This window comes from Sciurus vulgaris (genome assembly GCF_902686455.1).
Source record: "Sciurus vulgaris genome assembly, chromosome: 6".
Classification (NCBI taxonomy): domain Eukaryota; kingdom Metazoa; phylum Chordata; class Mammalia; order Rodentia; family Sciuridae; genus Sciurus; species Sciurus vulgaris.
Window position 1 is genome coordinate 16,307,722 of NC_136466.1, and position 14,939 is coordinate 16,322,660.

At 34.8% G+C, this 14,939-nt stretch overlaps 1 long non-coding RNA gene across 1 annotated transcript; it reads right to left on the minus strand.

The window, feature by feature from the left end:
• Positions 1-1,115: 1,115 nt before the first annotated feature.
• Positions 1,116-14,604, minus strand: LOC306664841. The gene is made up of 3 exons (XR_013764811.1): positions 14,580-14,604; positions 1,717-1,906; positions 1,116-1,232 (listed from the first exon to the last, which is right to left on the minus strand). It is a non-coding gene; the product is annotated as an uncharacterized lncRNA (long non-coding RNA).
• Positions 14,605-14,939: the final 335 nt, after the last annotated feature.

Here is a 14,939-nt window from a genome sequence, read left to right on the forward strand (position 1 = left end):
AAAATCTAAGTTAATCATTAAATTGCCTTTATTTACAGTAGCTGTGATGAGAATCTATCCCCCCAACACAACACCAGGGTTTCATCAATCCACTCCTCCTGAAGCCAGAATTGGGGAAGTTAGGGGCAGTTGTGGCTCGTCGATAGCTCCCAGAAAATTGCTCAGCAGACACGAGGTCTCACACAAGGGACTTTATTTTATGCGGTTGATTCACATCCGCTGGAGGGAAAAGGAAAGAAGAAAAGAGAACATGGCGCATGGTTTCTCTCAGATATTGGAATTTCGCAGGCTGGGAGGAACCAATCTCGGAGGAGAATTCTTACAGACTGACTGATGGACCAATGACATGTTAGAACATAACGTGGGAGGCAGGAAGATTACGGCAGCATAAGCCAGAAATTCCTGTAAGGTAAGAGGCGGGAAGAACGCAGACTGACAGGTGATGGGGAGGCCAGAAATTCCTGAATGGAAGAGGTGGGCGGAACGCAGATTGACAGGTGGTGGGGAGGCTGGAAATTCCTGTAACGGGAGAGGCGGGCTGAGCGCAGATTGACAGGTGATGGGGAGGCCGGATTCCTTACAGGGGACAGGCAGTTAGTGTAGAAATAGGGGGTCGGGTCAAATCGAGGAAATGAGGCCTTGAAGCCATCTGCCTCTGGGAGTTGGAGACTTCCCCTGGGAGAACGGAATGTCAAGGATCTCAGGAGCCCATTGATTACCAAATTTACCTGCCTTTATCAAGGACTGCAAGCAAGGAACTGCTAATTAATGCCCCCTGGGCCCTTACCTGCCTGAATCACCTTGGCCCTCCCCCTGCCCATGGCTTTTCACTTTATGCAAAACCAGGCCTAGTCACATAGGCAGGAAGGAAAGATAAGGGGGAGAGAACTGGAGAATAGAAGAGACCTTAACCTATAAAAGATGTAGGGTGCTCTCACTTCTTGGGACTTTAGAACATCAGCCATGGCCCCCTTCTTCCTGCAGGGAGAAGTCTGTATTATTACCTTTAAATAAAACCTGCTTAATATACTTGCCTTGGCGTGCTTCTCTAGTGTTCAGACTTCAACATTAGAAGGAGCAGAACTCGTGACCAGTAAATGGCGGTAACACTCCCACATTGGCCCTGTTTTTGCACTGAAAACCCCAGGATTGTTTGTTGTTCCCAAAGTCCTCACATTAAGAATTCAGACAGCATGAAATTACTTGATGTCCAGATCCTACAATCTTATAACCTATAATAAATTCATAAATAGAATTTACAAGCAGCACAAACAATAACAGAACATTTTGTCCTTTGAAGCTAAAGTTGGAGACTTGACTAGCTTAGTGGCCAGAAAAGTTGTATTTTGGCCTGGGACCATCATAAAATGCCTCCAGTGAATTCAACAATAAAAACAGAACCTCTCACCTCAAGAGTAAAATCAGGCATCCTTTTTGTCACATTCTGATCTAATAGAGTAGCTATGACTTCATATTTATTAACATCCATGTCATCATTTTAATACACTACTTTATCTTTCCAGGAGAGTGCATAGAGTGCAGCAGAAGCCATATTTTACAAGCCAATTTTAAATGCCTTTTAATGATGATCCACGGTGCTCTAATACAGATTTCTCATCAATATCGCCATCCTGCAAGCATGCATTAAAGCTGCAAATCGTTTTTGGGTGGTGCTACTGTGAGATTCCAAATGTAGTACAACCATAACTCAGATACCTGAGTTAAGAATGTCCCTTGCATGCAATGGATATATCCTGGCTTCTGCAAACTGGAGGGAATTCCACTTATGCCAGAGACAGATTTGAGTGTTCTTGATTAGAAGACAAGCCTGGGTGTCCCAAATGAGGAAGAGGAGGCAGACACTTCTTCAGTTTAGAGCCCTGTATTCCCCCACTTCACTTGGTCCCTGCAAAATAACCATGAGTTGAACATCTGTCTAAGTTTCTACAATTTGCTAATTGTTTAATTATTTAACTCTTTTTTTTTTCCCCCTAGTAAGTGTTAATCAGCATTCCTGCTGGTGGTCCTTAGGGCTGTTACCATGGAACTCAAATGACTTTAAAGATGTAGCTGAGATAAAGGGGGACACCTGTGGATGAGTTCCTTCCATTATCATTAGCATAAACCCTTACAGGCCAATTCCTGCAACATTGTGATAAACTGCTGGAAAGAGAAATGCTAGATACAAAACATGGTGGGAAGGCTTAAATTGTTCTGGGTCTTTAGCATATTTTCACATTGGTATTAAGAATGTTAGATATAATTTAATCATTGCCTGATTATAGCGATGTTAGGAGTAATGAAATCCTTGCCTTATTACATATGGACTCATTCAGAGCCTCATTATTTATTTGGCAAGCATTAAGCATCAAATCAATTTAGTCAGATACTTGAAAATGGGAAATTCAAGATGAAAGTTAAAATGAAGATTAAGAGGTAAAATTAAAACTATTTATTTCTAGCAGGCACAGAGCAATTTTCTTTGTAAGATACCCATCCCGAGAGATTTAAATGGGAAAAAAGGGCAAATAGTAAAATCCATCCCAAAGAAAAGGACTTAAAATGAAGAAGAATTGGCAAAGCATCCCCTACTTACATTTGCCTGGGTCAAACGACATAGGAAGGAGAGGGTGATAACTTTGATTTGTAGCTGAGAGATATTCTCTGTGCTTTTATGCAACTGATTATTATTGGAATGGTTTCCGTTTCCAGCTCAATAGACATGGGAAGAAGGGAAGTAGATGAAAATCACTTGGGAATTTGTAGTTCCATTTTGCATATGAAGATGTACCGACATTAAGTAGGATGCAATAAATGTACTGAGTGGTATCTTGGTTTGAGCCTTAGAGTAGTGGCTACATCAATGGCTGCATATTTTCACATTCAATGCATATGGGAAAGTATCCCACCCACACTAAATTGAGCCTGTAGATAATGCCATTGTAAGCAACTCTCCGGCTGTTCCTTGCAAGGAAATTTTCTAATGCATTGATCTGTGACCATAATTACTGGATTGGATCACAGGAAGCTGATCAAGCTCATTGCATAATGGGGAATAATTGCCAATAAAATCATGAGAAAGTCTTAAGGAAAAAAGAACTTCTTCCTTTTGAGCATAGATATAATTAGAAGTAGAGCCAAATCTATAGAAGGGAAATATTTGGATTTGTGACAATGATTTTTACATACCAAACAGCAATACTTGTGCTACCATAGAGAACCAGCAGCAGATGGGAATTGATTCTCATCTTTCTGGACAAGGTGAGGAGATCAACATTTAGACTGAAGGTTGCCAGCTGATCATCTGTGTTTCTCTATGATCAAAACATTGACTATAGGAAGCATGACACATGTTTATTACTGAAAGGGAGACTGTAAAACCCAGAAACAGAAGGAATATGTATTTGTATTTAAAAAATGACAATAGGAAATTTAAAAAAGAAATAAAGAAAATAGAGAATGGTTATTCCTGTTGGGCTGGGCATTGATTGGAAGCTTCACAGTGTAACACTTGAGGTGATCCTGTTAATAATCTTTGGACTGAGAAAGGTCAAATTTAAGAGATGAGGAAATAGTTGATTAATTATGCCACTGCTGTGGGTCCTAGGTGTTGCATATGATTGGCCTGGATTAAAAACCAGCCCTCTGAGTCTAAAACCTACACTTGTAAAAATTGTGTACTTGGTTTCCCACTAGGTATATCAGGTAAAAACAGCTACCTCCCCCCAAATATCACCCAATTGCACAAAATCACTTTGATTTTCTTTGTATTTCTGTCAGCCAGCTAGAGAGGCTGATAGGGAAGACCTGAGGTCAAACAGCTTCTGTGAAGTGACCCTAAATTCAATAAACAGTCATTTAATCTGCTGAAGTGGTGAAAGTGACTTTAGTCACAGTCAGAAGTGGATCAATTTATCCCCATTGGAATTTGTTTTTAATGCTTAGATTTTACTAGTCAGCTCACTAGAGAATCAAAAGAAAGGGAGAGGGAGAAAACTCGAAAATCCTTCTATTACCCTTGCATTTGCTTGGCGATCTTTTGTGACAATAAGAAATGTTAATATAAAGAAAGGAATTAAGAAACCTCTTTGCTCTTCTGATCTTTAGGTAACACTGTTAACCATTGCCAGACTTGGTACTCTTTTTGTAAAAAGACCTGTTGATTTCATAACAATTCATCACTTCTGGGTTGCACTAATTCTCTCTATCCTATCAAGTTTAGCTCTGTTTATAACTGGCTAATAATATACACCTGTCAAAGTGTAATCAAGCATTTATGATGGTGTGTTTGAAACATTCTTTGTGGAGGTCGACTCATTTTCTGTGTCTTTGTGACTAATCCCTTCATTCATACATTTACAGTTCCTTTAAAGAAATGTCAACTGCTGTGCATTTGATGAACTCACAATTGTCCATGTGATCGAGATTAAAATAGGTTTGCTACTTTGATACAGATTTTCTGACCTATGTGATCATTATAATCAAGTTGATTGAAAAAGAAAAGACTGCAAAAAAAAAAAAAAAGTGTCATTTTTAATGCCATTGAGCCCTTACAAGCAATGAAAGGAAACAGTGTTCGGACATACTGGAGTAGGAAAGTAGAATGTGGGATTTCTCCAAGCATTCCGTCAAGAGTTCTCTATGGGAATTAATATTATGAAAACAGAAGTTAACACGAGTGTCATAGACCGATTCCAAACACGGACACGTATTTAGTTTGGCTTATAAAAATAGGGAGGAGATGCCAGAAAGTGTGCAACATTTAAATAGTACCTAATATATATTAAGAATCCCTAAGAAATTGAATGCCTATGAAGTCAGGGTAATGAAAGAGAAGAGTAGGTGCTGACACGGATAAAGGAGGTAATTTTGACTATTTAAAGGAAGAATGTTCAAGACAATGGGGAGATCACACTGAGACAGGCAAAAAGAGAACTACAAGCCCTTGCAACGTTCATAGGGGAGGAGCTGCTACAGCAGAATGAAAGAACAAAGAAAAAATGCAGCAGGTACTCCATCCTAAGCAAGAATTTCAGAATAAACAAGGAAGCCTCATATTCCCATTTTAGAAATTTTTCTTTCTTATGTGAATCATTTATTTCCTCCTCATTTTGAAACATTTTACGAGGTCGTCTTGTCAACAGACATGAAAATGGTTCATGTAGAATTCTCATTTCCTTTTTGCCAGGAGTGGAGGAAGGGTCCGTTAGTTTGCAAGGGTTTACATTTCCTGCCATGGAAATAAGTTCCATGTGCCTCCTTCCATCTACTCAGCTGTTAAGTGACACAGCATGCTACAATTATAGAACAAATTACATATGTGTGTATATATGTGTGTGTGTGCACATACATATGTACATTAGTGATTTCGCACAACCGAATTCTAGATGATCAATATTATGGAGCAGAAATGTAAAAAGAGCAAGCTAGTAATGACAATTTATATCAAAATACCATACCCATCTATAACATTAAGTTAGAACACGATGTCAACACCAGCTTCAGCGTGCCATGTCATTTCCATATTTATGCAGCCTTGTAGAGGGTGTAAAAAGTACACCCGTTGCCCTCCCCCGCCCCATGACATATTTGTAAAGGCAAATATACTGCTGAGCAAATTCAATACAAAACACAATATAATTGCTCATATCCTCGACGCTCTCCTCTCCTGACCCCATTTCCTCCTCCAGTGACCATCCCTGTTCTTCACTCCCCACTTCAACACACCTTCTTAAACTCTGTCTCCAGATCATTTTTTGCATTCTTATTTTTTCCACTTCACAGTTATGAAATAAAGCACTCAGAATATGAAAGTGCAAAATATGAAAGTAAAACTAAATAACCGTTGTAAACATGAACACCTCCCTGTAAACATCATCTAAGTTAAGAAACCGAATCTCCCCCATAGCCTGGAATTTCAATGTTCTTTGACTGCTTTTCCCTCTATACGTGTTCAGTATCTTGATTTAATGCTTCTTATAGCCTTGTCTTTTGGAAAGGAGTCTATAAAATTATGCTTCCTTAAACAATGGGCCTTAACTTTTTTCTGGTTTTTAATGTTAAAATATGTTGATATTCAAACATTTAATTCTCGTTTTTGAGATTTAATCAATAGTATTGTAGGTAACTTTCATTTCTGTTGGTTCTTTTATTCCTGTGACTGTTTCATGTTTTTGATAAATGTTAATTTATACAGTTTGTTGATCAATATTTGGGTTATTAATCAGGCTTGGATAGTACAAACAATAACATGAAGTTGTTTTCCAAAGCACCCCTCTACTCTAAGTCAACCATGACTGCTTCTGTTGTTGCACATGCTCATAACACTTGAGATTACCAATTTTTTTTTCTTATTTGTAACCAATCTTGTTGGCATGCGGTAGCATTACACTGAGATATTATTGTCCCTTCATAGATAAATAAAGTCAAGCATCTTTCATATGTTTATTAGCTATTTAATTTCTATATTTGTCAAGAGTTGTTAAATATCTTCAAATTCTAAAAAATTGGGTTGTCTTTATTTTACTAATTTCCAGAATTTCTTTATTATGAGCTATCAGTTAAATGTGTTTTATATTAACTTTCATGCTTTTAAGTAGGTGTCTCCATCAATAGAAATTCTTACAGAGTACTTTGTTTATGTGTTTTTTTCTAGTATGTTGAAGGCCCTGCCTGGGTTCCATCCCCAGTAGTGGTGTGTGTGTGTGTGTGTGTGTGTGTATGTGTGTGTGTTGGGGGGAATTTACACATCTTTTCCTTTGTTATTATTTTCTTGTGTTCTTGCTTAAGAACTTCCCCAACTTTGCAGTCTTGAAAATATTCTATCATCTAACAATTCACTCTTTGGACTTTCACAGTTATGTTAACAATTTACCTACAATTTTTCTGTATATAATCTTCATTGACAAGTATTCATACAAGCATGAGTGTATTTCTGAGCTTTTTTATTTTGTTCTATGATACATTCTTCTACTTTTAATTAATGATTAATAATCATTGCTTGGTATTAAAAATTCATTCAGCAAAACAAGTTTGCTTATTTTGCTTTTTTTCACTTGTGGATTAATTTTACATTTTTATTAAAGATTTTCAAATGGGTACAGATGGAAAAGATTAGTATATCAAATGCTATATTTTTATGAACTGAGTTCAGTAATTGTCAATTCATGAATGTTCACATTTTATGTATGTAAATATTATTTTTTACGTATGTTACACCACCTAATTCCCTCCACCAGAACCAACACAAAGTCTTTAGGAAAGCCTCTGAAGCCTTATCATTTTGTGACCACTAATCTGTCAGCTTTCTCTATAATTTTGCCACTTCCATAGTTTCATATAAATAGAATTGAGTACTTTATAGATTTTGAGAGACTACTTTCTTTTTTAAAAAAATCTTTACTTAGGAGTCCTCATGTTGCATATATTGATATTTCAGTATATTTGTATTGCTGAATGGTACTCCATTATCTATACACCAGAATTTTTACCTACTCACCTTTCATTTTTTGGTGATAACAAACATTTCCATTTATGATTTTGTGTGGACATAAAGTTCAAATTTGTTGAAAAATTGCATAGAAATACAATTGCTGGATCACATGGTACAGCTATGTTTAGATCTATAGGAAGCTATCAAATATCTTCCAAAGTGACTGTCATTTTAATTTTCCACTGGCAATTAAAAGGAGTCCCTGATGTTCCACACCCTTGTCAGCAGTTAGTGTTGTCAGTTTTTCTCCTAGTAGAATAATTACACCTCATTATTGTTTAAATTTACATTTCTATAATGTCCTATCTGATACCAATGAACAAGTATCATGTACAACAACTGTGCATCTTAAAATTGCCCTTGATCTTCTTTATTTATTATGCATCCTTAAAAATTTAGGTGCAGTATTCCCTTCTCCAAGAAGCTTTCCCTGGGTGTCAATTCTTCTCTCAAATATATACCTAGTAAGGCACAAAACCACTAATTTCTATATAAAAAATTCACCTCATTAACTAGAAAGTGGCTATTTACTTCTCTGTCATTCTGCCACAGTCATATAATTAATTCCTTAAGGTGAAGTATTAGTACACTAGTGACTTGGATGGATTGATAGATATGTTTAATGTTTCAAGACTCTGATTAGATATCTAGGTAGGAATGAGAAATTATAGTAGTTGTTATATTCTTAGCACTTTCTTCTATGAAACTAAATAATGCAAAAAACCAATTAAGCAGATATGTTCAAAAGTACTGAATTAAAAGTTTACATTTGTCTATCTATGGTTAATGTGTAACTATGCATGACTAACATTTATGAAAACAAGAACAAAAAGTAAATACAGTGATATAAGACTTATGTGCTATATACAAAGGGATATAGTATTAGCATGTAGAATATGATAAGAGATATTTATTGTAAGTCTGTTAAACCTTAAAAAAAAATCCCACTGGTCCACAGTTAATAGAGAAAATATAATGGAAGCATACAACTTTACTTAATCTGAAAGAGGAAAAAAATGGGGAAAAACAAAGATCTAACAAGAAATAGAAAATGAATATTAATATGGTAGATTTTAATATTTAAATATTCAATATTTAGATATTAATTGGAAATGGTTTTAGCATACAAATCACTAGACAGAGAGAGCACAAGATTATGTAAAACAATAAGGTCCGACCATATGCTATCTAAAAGAAACTCACTTTGAATATAAAGGTATAGAGAAAAGTAAAAGATCTGGATAAGATATACTATATAAACATTAATAAGATAAAAGGAGGACTAGTTTATTAATATCAGACCAAGTTTACTTTGAAGAAATATTATCAAGGTAGAAGAGAAATACGTCATCATGATAAAGAATCAGTGCAAAAAAAGACATATGAATCTTTTTTTCCTTCTGTATTGTGGATTGGTAGAGTGGTACTCTGCTATTGAGTTATTACAACTGCCCTTTTTATTTTTTATTTTGAGACAGGATCACATTAAGTTGCTGAAGACGAATTCTAATTTGCCATTATCTTGGCTCAGCTGCCTAGACAGCTGGGACTATAGGTATGTGGCACACCGATAAGACATAGCAATTCTAAATATGAATTCATGTAGTAAAAGGGTTGGATACATATGAATTGAAACTGATAGAAAATAAGAAACAAAAAATCTTCAAAGCTATTTGGGAACTTCAAATGTCTCTCTCAGGAATTAATTAAACTACTTAACAAAAAATCTAAGTATATTAAAAAACTCAAATAAAACTCTCAATAATCTTGATGTAATTGATTTTACAGAACACTCTGCCATACAACAGGATGATATTCATTATTTCCAAGCTCCAGAGTATACTAATCAAGACTGGCCATCTTATGGACCATAACAAGAAAAATCTCAATAAAACTAGTAGGATCAAACAATTCATAGAAATTAGGTGGAAATCAAGAGGAGAATGATCATCAGAAAAATCTTCAAATATTTGGAAATTAAAAACTTTATTGTAAACACCCATAGTTAATTTGTCAAGGAAAAAATGACTCTCATAGGAATTAGACATATTTGTATTAAGTTAAAATGCAAACATGTTATACAAAATTTGAAAAGTGCTATAAAAATACAGCATGAAATTTATAGCATTATCTCCTTTAGTAGGAAAAAGCGTTCAGGAAGGGAGATCAATAGAAAGAGGAAAGGAACAAGGGGAAAGGAGGAGAGGAGGGAAAGGGGAAATACTGGGAAATGATATTGGTTGAATTATATTGTCATATTGTGTGCATGTATGAATATGTAACAGTGAATCCCACCATTATGTACAACTGTAATGTACCAATTAAAAAGTGTGGTAAAGCAAAAAAGAAAAAGGCATTAAAATTAAGGATACAAGTTTCTATCCTATTAAACCAGAAAAATAAGACTAAATTAAATCCACATTAAGTAGAAGTAAGATATAATACAGCTAACAGAAATCAGAAGTACTCAAATAACCTTGGTAAAATTTTCATAATTAATATAAAATTCAAATTTTCCCACAAGAAAAATGTAAAGCTAGGTACATTTTTTAGAATGATTTCTACAAAATAATTAAGGAATAATATTATTTCTACATAAACTCTTCTATTACATAAAAAGGAAAGAAACACATTCTAACTCATTTTATGACATTTGTAGTAACCTGATACCAAAATGAGAAAGACAAATTACAGAAAAAATGAAGAACAAGTATTATAAAAATTCTTAGAAAATTTTTAACAAATCAAAACAAATAATACATTAGAAGAATATATCATGATTGAGTTTTGTGATGGTAATTTAGCATTCTAAAATTGTTCAGTATAAACCACCAAAATGAAAATGTTTATCAAAGTAGATGTACAAAACCCATTTGAAGATATTCAATACCATTTATGCAAATACTTCCATCAAACCAGACAGAAAGGCCATCTGTGAAATAGTTAAGCTAACATGATTCTTATTGGTGAGAGACTGAGTGCTTTTCCCCAAGATCAAAAACAAGGCAAGAATCTTCTATCATCTCTTTTTAACACCAACTTGAAGATTCTAGCTAATGCAGTAAGTTACAAGACACAAATAAAAACCATATTGATTCCAAAGTAAGAAGTAATTTTTACTGACAGATAACAAAATTAACTACATGGAAAACTCTCAAGGAATACACACACACACACGAATGCTACTAGAATTCATAAGTGATTTGTGGAATACAAGATCAATAAACAACATTTAACTGTGTTTCCATATACTAACAGAAAGCACAGGAAATTTAAAATATTTTTTAAAATAATGTAAAATATGAAATAGGATTACATTTAACAAAATTTGCTTAAACCTTATATAGTGAAAATTACAAATTATAGTTCAAATAAATTTTAAAGGTCTAAATTAAATAGGTATGTTATGTTAATGAGAAGTCTTGATATTAAGAAGTAAATTCTCTCAAAATTAATAAATTCAAATAAACCCTCATTAAACCTCCAAGAGCCTTTTTTTCCTTCTCTTGGTAGAAATGAATTAGCTTATTTAAAAAACTTATACAGGAATGCAAAACAACTAGAAAGCCAACACAATTTTCTTAATATTAGGAAGGAAACATTCAGAAAGTTGGAGGTTATGTAGTCTCTGCCTTCAAGTCTGTTTCTAAAGTCATGGCAATCAGGACAGTGTGTTATTGGCATATGGATAGATGTGTACGTCAATGTAGCAGGAGAGAGAGTCCAGAAGTAGACCTAAGTAGACATATAGATTTTCAACAAATATTCCAAGTTAATTGAATGAAAGAAAAGACTGTCTCTTCAACAAATGGTGCTGAAACAAATTAACATCCACATGGATTAAAAAAAATAATAATAATCTCAAATTTTTATTGTACATCATAATAAAAATTAAGAATAGATCATAGACCAAAATTCAAAAACAAGACAAATACTGAAAGAAAATATATGCAGAATGTATATATCTAATAATGAATTTCTATCCTGACCATGTGAAACATTCTCAAATTATAATTGTGAGAAGACAATGCACTTCAGAATTTGGGGAAAATAGGTCGTACCTCCAGAGAAAACAAAAGATATGCACATGCATGAAAAGATTTTCCACATTGGGAATTGACACACTGACAAGAATGGCTAAAATTAATACTATTGACATTACTAAGGGTCAGAGAGGAGGGAGAAAACTGGAATTCATGTGGTATTAGTAGTGATGCAAAATGGTAAACCGCTTTGTAAGAAGTTTCTTAAAAAGTTAATCCTATACTTAACATATGATAATATAGGTCTGACCAAAGATCTGTATGTGGCTATTCATAGCAATTCTCTTTGTTATAGGCCCAACCTGAAAGTAACATAAATGCTGATCAACTAATGAATGGATTAGCATACTGTTAAGCATCCGTGCAATTGAAAATGATCCAGCAATGAAAGAAAACAAGCTCCTGGGATGTGAATCAGTATGAATGAATGTTTGTGTACAATATTAAGGGAAAGAAGACTGGCACAAAAAAATAGATGCTATATGAATCCACTTAACATCTCTTAATAGAATTCATTATGTATTGCTTATATGTAATGAAGTTCTTATTTTCATGTAATAGGATTTATATGAAATTTTAGGAAAGTATAGTGACAGAATAGCTGTGCGTAGCTATGGGACCGAACTAGATTAAGCTAAACCCTGACAGTGGTCCTTATACAATTTAAGTTCTGGGCATAGAGCAGGAAGGAACTAAAATACCTTAGATAACAGAAAACACTTCTTAGAGGTAATTTCTGAGCAGAACATCCATAGAGAAGTTGACCAAGCAAAGAGCAAAGCACGTACACAAGTACTAGGACTATTAACTTTAATAGCATGTCATTAACATAGACGGGTGCTTTGTGTGCCTTTTCCTATTCAGTGGAAGCATATTACAAACTGTTGAATTTATGTAAGCCATCTGATAATATGATTACTATCTCAGCTTATGTTCTCTGGTTTTGGCCTCGTTTTATGAATTGCTACTGAAATCTTCAGGAGAAAATGATCAAACTTAGGTCTTTTGAGACAAAAGGTGTTTCCCAAAAGTTAAAACTTCTTGGTAGTGAGATACTATTTGTTTCCCAAGATTTAGCACTCAGGTGGTCTTAAAAGGTCCAGTGACCACAGACTGTATTCACTTCTATCCATCACAGGACGTTGTTTTGTTCTTCACTGTTAACTAGCGTTTGAGAAAGAAATGCACAAGAGATATTATTGTTGTTGGATGAATATAGATTTATATTCTGGTAAATTACTCCATTATTGCCTGTCTCACCACAGCCAAGAAAGGTATCAGTTGATCAGTGGCCCCAAACATCGTGTTTATTATTTTTTGTCTCCTAATATCTACTTTAATCCTCTAATGGATGAATTAGAATAAATACACTAGTTTCACAATCATGTGTTAAGATAATGGGTCTAGTAAAATTCAGAGTATGGTACATTTACACATTTAAGAAATATGAAATTTTTGACGTCTGTTTAAGTCCTTCATACAGTCTCTGTTTCCATACAATAGTTACTATACTCTGGTTATTATAAATCTTGCAATAAATCTGATCTGTCCAGTGTACTCCAGTTTGTGTTATCATCAGAGATGGGATGATCTGGTGAACAATGGATCCGTGGGCTACAACCTGACTACTAACACCGTTATAGCTGTCAAGCATCTTACAGTCCAAATGCAGTGACAGTAAAAGTTTATTTCAATCCTTCCCAATTCAACAATTGAGATCGTATTGTGCGGTGGCTGTCATGCAATAATTTGCTTTATCGCTAGGGAATAAAATGGGGTTCAACATAATTACATGAGATGATGGTTTGCATTTGCTAGGAATTCAAGAACCAGTGACTCAGTCCAGCTAATTTCTAGCATTTTGTTGTAGGCTTTTCCATCTGTGTTTATACCGTTTTACCGGCACATTACATGAGCACAGAACCCCTTTTCTTTTTGAGGTGAAGGAAACGTAATAGCAAATTATAGATTGCCTTTACCTTACTTCCACATAGTGTTTCTGACCAATGAATTACCATATTGATAAATTTGTCTATTATTGCTAGAGAGGGAGTGACCCAGACAATTAGATTTAATCAGTTTTTCCCCAAAGCATTTTATAAAGTCAGCTTAAGGACAGTATGTTAGTTTTAAATTAGTTTTCAATTAGCTAATAAGGAGAAGCATGAATGATGAAACAAAAATTTCCTTTGGAATTAGCAAAAGCAAATGCTTATTTTACAATGCTAAAAGGCATTTTTGTGGGTAGAGTGTTGAACTATAAGCTGAGAGGTCTGCTTTGTTTGCCTTACGAAGCCATTATCTCATCCTGAGAATTTGGATAAGACCCTTGAATAGTATGTATTTCATTTTCCTTATCTGTATAATAGCAATGATATTTTACATACCACTACAGAGTTTTCTCTGAAACTCACAATATATGAGAAAATACTTAAGGAAGTATTATGCAATGCACAAATATTTCTTATCACACAGACGCTTTTGTGTACACACAGCATTGTGCTATATCTTATACAGAAGTTACCTGGGCAGACAGAATCATCAGGGCTACTGTCCTTGGGTAACCACTTAAAAATTCCATTATGACCCTCTAAAGAGCAAACAATAGCTCACATATTTTTGACTTTTCTACATGCTGAGTAATTCAGAGTCCTGACATAGATAACAACTGGTTGAATTTGTTAAGTGCTTTCCCTGAGACAAATGACTCAACATATATATTGAATATTGAATATTATACTCTCCCTTGCCCTCACAGAGTTTAGAGTTTAATTGATACATATCAGACAATAATTTTTTCTTTCCCCTGAATATCATGGTAATACAAATTGTTAAATTCAGAAATTCTATCTCCGTATCTTCCTCTCCTTTATGCTTTCTGTCTCCAACTAAGTGGTTATTTGTATGGTTCTCTGAACTGAGATCTTGGTGCATTTGACCCCTTTACCTCTCTGTTAGCCCCATCTAACACCTTTCTTATTCCACATCCAGCTTAGAACTGATATTAAGCACTCACACTCTCCCTTAGGATATTCTCAACCTACTTCTTCAAGAATGCTTCCAGTGCTTGTCTAACTGTCAGTATGCCCACAGCATATGGCCTGGATCAATGGAGAAACCAGAAAATGTTAGAATCACTACAAATGTCAGTGTATTATTCAGCTTTGTGTTACTTTAGCAAAATAACCTGAGATAATTAAGTTATAAGGAAAAAAATGTTATTTGGCTCATAGTTCTGAAGGTTCCATTCCAAGGTCAAAAGGCCCATGTTTTGGGCCTCCAGTTCCTCATGGTGGGAGTTTATGAGGGAACAAACTCCCATCTTATGAGCCAGGATACAGGAAGAAAGCCTGGGGAACAAGTTTTTAACCCATGGACCTTTGGGGGACATTCAAGGTTCAAAC